Here is a 4,314-nt window from a genome sequence, read left to right on the forward strand (position 1 = left end):
TTTTTTTTTTTTTTTTTTTAGCTATTTTTATTGTTCTTCCTGCCTGGATAAAGCCATTCTTTCTCTTCTTTATTCCTCCGAATCACTGATTTTCCATATTTGTGATAGAGACTGTCAGCTGTCCACCAGCATGGGGCCTTCTCCTCCTTGCATTGCAGTGGAAGGGTCAAGGGTATTGCTGGACCACTAGACTGCAATGACCCTGCCTCTCCTGCAGTGAGGTATGGCCTGGTTGCTGAGCTACAGCTAGTATAATGTGAGAGGAAGACGTGTAGACTTACCGTAAAAGCACATTCAGGCTTCCCAATGCTCTTTCCCCTTTGGATGTCTCAGATAGATGACCTAAAGGACCTGAGATGCTGCCTAGAAAGGGGGGCAAAACAACTGTCCATCTGAATGTCTTCGCAACCGTGGAAGATAGCCACCAGCTAACTAAAAGCCCACCCTGGACAGCTGCAGAAGAAATAAACATGTATATTATTCTTTAAGCCACTGAATTATTGGGATAGATTTGTTACTGCACCTTAGCATGAGCTTACCTAATACAGATATTGCAAAAGATCTCTATGTGCTCTAACCCGCTATAATCTCTATGTGAATTATTTCAATCTATGTTAGGCATTGCAGTAATAATTTCATACACACAACTTTTAGCTTGTGTTATTATTTATACTTCATGTGCTCTGTCATCCAATTCACCAAAGCCAGAGATCACATTTTCCACTTTTTTGGAATACCCTACAATGCCCAGATAAAGCTATTGACCTTTTTTTTTTTAAACATCTTTATTGGAGTATAATTGCTTTACAATGGTGTGTTAGTTTCTGCTGTATAACAAAGTGAATCAGCTATACATATATCCCCATATCTCCTCCCTCTAGAGTGTCCCTCCCACCCTCCCTATCACACCCCTCTAGGTGTACAAAAAGCATTGAGCTGATCTCCCTGTGCTATGCGGCAGCTTCCCACTAGCTATCTATTTTATATTTGGTATGTATATATGTACATGCCACTCTCACTTCATCCCAGCTTACCCTTCCCCCTCCCCGTGTCCTCAAGTCCATTCTGTAAGTCTGCCCCTTTATTCCTGTCCTGCCCCTAGCCTCTTCAGAACCTTTTTTCTTTCTTTTTTTTGGTTTCCATATATGTGTGTTAGCATACAGTATTTGTTTTTCTCCTTCTGACTTACTTCACTCTGTATGACAGTCTCTAGGTCCATCCACCTCACTACAGATAACTCAATTTCATTTCTTTCTATGGCTGACTAATATTCCATTGTATATATGTGCCACATCTTCTTTATCCATTCATCTGCCGATGGACACTTAGTTTGCTTCCATGTCCTGGCTATTGTAAATAAAGCTGCAATGAACACCGTGGTACACAACTCTTTTCGAATTATGGTTTTCTCAGGGTATATGCCCAGTAGTGGGATTGCTGGGTGGTATGGTAGTTCTATTTTTAGTTTTTTATTTGTTTTAACATATTTATTAGAGTATAATTGATTTACAATGGTGTGTTAGTTTCTGCTGTATAACAAAATGAATCAGCTATACATACACATATATCCGCATATCTCCTCCCTGTTGTGTCTCCCTCCCACCCTCCCTATCCCACTCCCTAGGTGGTCACAAAGCACCGAGCTAATCTCCCTGTAATATATGGCTGCTTCCCACTAGCTATCTATTTTACATTTGGTAGTGTATATATGTCCATGCCACTCTCTCACTTCGTCTGAGCATACCCTTCGCCTCACCATGTCCTCAAGTCCATTCTCTACGTCTGCATCTTTATTCCTGGCCTGTCCCTAGGTTCTTCAGAACCACTTTTTTTTCTTTAATTCCATATATATGTGTTAGCATACAGTATTTGTTTTTCTCTTTCTGACTTACTTCACTCTGTATGACAGACTCTAGGTCCATCCACCTCACTACAAACAACTCAATTTCTTTCTTTTTATGGTTGAGTAATATTCCATTGTATATATGTGCCACATCTTCTTTATCCATTCATCTGTCGATGGACACTTAGGTTGCTTCCATGTCCTGGCTATTGTAAATAGAGCTGCCATGAACATTGTGGTACATGACTCTTTTTGAATTATGATTTTCTCAGAGTATATGCCCAGTAGTGGGATTGCTGGGTCGTATGGTAGTTCTATTTTTAGTTTTTTAAGGAACCTCCATATTGTTCTCCATAGTGGCTGTATCAGTTTACATTCCCACCAACTGTTCAAGAGGGTTCCCTTTTCTCCACACCCTCTTCAGCATTTATTGTTTCTACATTTTTTGATGATGGCCATTCTGACTGGTGTGAGGTGATACATCATTATACTTTTGATTTGCATTTCTCTAATGATTAGTGATGCTGAGCATCCTTTCATGTGTTTGTTGACTATCTGTATATCGTCTTTGGAGAAATGTATATTTCAGTCTTCTGCCGATTTTTAGATTGGGTTGTTTGTTTTTTTTGATTTGAGCTACATGAGCTGCTTGTATATTTTGGAGATTAGTCCTTTGTCAGTTGCTTCATTTCCAAATATTTTCTCCCATTCGAGGGTTGTATTTTCACCTTGTTTATGGTTTCCTTTGCTGTGCAAAAGCTTTTAAGTTTCATTAGGTCCCATTGGTTTATTTTTGTTTCTATTTCCATTTCTCTAGGAGGTGGGTCAAAAAGGATATTGCTGTGATTTACATCATAGAGTGTTCTGCCTATGTTTTCCTCTAAGAGTTTTATAGTGTCTGGCCTTACATTTAGGACTTTAATCCATTTTGAGTTTATTTTTTGTGTATGGTGTTAGGGAGTGTTCTAATTTCATTTTTTTACATGTAATTGTCCAGTTTTCCCTGCACCACTTATTGAAGAGGCTGTCTTTTCTCCATTGTATATTCTTGCCTCCTTTATCAAAGACAAGGTGACCATACGTGTGTGGGTTTATCTCTGGGCTTTCTATCCTGTTCCATTGATATATATTTCTGTTTATGGGCCAGTACCATACTGTCTTGATTACTGTAACTTTGTAGTATAGTCTGAAGTCAGGAAGCCTGATTCCTCCAGCTCCATTTTTCTTTCTCAAGATTGCTTTGGTTATTCGGGGTCTTTTGTGTTTCCATACATATTGTGAAAATTTTTGTTCTAGTTCTGTGAACAATGGCATTGGTAGTTTGATAGGGATTGCGTTGAATCAGTAAATTTCTTTGAATGACTATAGTCATTTTCACATTGTTGATTCTTCCAATACAAGAAATTGTTATACCTCTCCACTTGTTTGTATCATCTGTAATTTCTTTCATCAGTGTCTTATAGTTTTCTGCATACAGGTCCTTTGTCTCCTCAGGTAGGTTTATTCCTAGGTATTTTATTCTTTTTGTTGTAATGGTAAATGGGAGTGTTTCTTTAATTTCTCTTTCAGATTTTTCATCGTTAGTGTGTAGGAATGCAAGAGATTTCTGTGCATTAATTTTGTGTCCTGCTACTTTACCAAATTCTTTCATGACCTCCAGTAGTTTTCTGGTGGCATCATTAGGATTCTCTATGTATAGTATCATGTCATCTGCAAACAGTGACAGTTTTACTTCTTCTTTTCCAATTTGGATTCCTTTTATTGCTTTTTTGTCTCTGATGGCTCTGGCTAAAACTTCCAAAACTATGTTGAATAAAAGAGTGAGAATGGGCGACCTTGCCTTGTTCCTGATCTTAGTGGAAATGCTTTCACTTTTTCACTATTGAGAATGATGTCCCTGTGGGTTTGTCATATATGGCTTTTATGATATTGAAGTAAATTCCCTCTATGCCTACCTTCTGCAGAGTTTTTAAAATAAATGGGTGTTGAATTTTGTTGAAAGCTTTTCCTGCATCTTCTGAGATGATCGTATGGTTTTCATCCTTCAGTTTGTTAATATGGTGTATCACATTGAATGATTTGCACATACTGAAGAATCCTTGCATTCCTGGGATAAACCCCACTTGATCATGGTGTATGAGCCTTTTAATGTGCTGCTGGATTCTGTTTGCTGGTATTTTGTTGAGGATTTTTGCATCTATGTTCATCAGTGATATTCGTCTGTAGTTTTCTTTTTTTGTGGCATCCTTGTCTGGTTTTGGAATCAGGATGATGGTGGCCTCATAGAATGAGTGTGGGAGTGTTCCTCCCTCTGCTATATTTTGGAAGAGTTTGAGAAGGATAGATGTTAGCTCTTCTCTAAATGTTTGATAGAATTCGCCTGTGAAGCCCTCTGGTCCTGGGTTTTTGTTTGTTGGAAGATTTTTAATCACAGTTTCAATTTCAGTGCTTGCGATTGGTCTGTTTATATT

Source organism: Lipotes vexillifer, unplaced genomic scaffold (assembly GCF_000442215.2).
Source record: "Lipotes vexillifer unplaced genomic scaffold, Lipotes_vexillifer_v1.1 scaffold606, whole genome shotgun sequence".
NCBI classification, from domain to species: domain Eukaryota; kingdom Metazoa; phylum Chordata; class Mammalia; order Artiodactyla; family Lipotidae; genus Lipotes; species Lipotes vexillifer.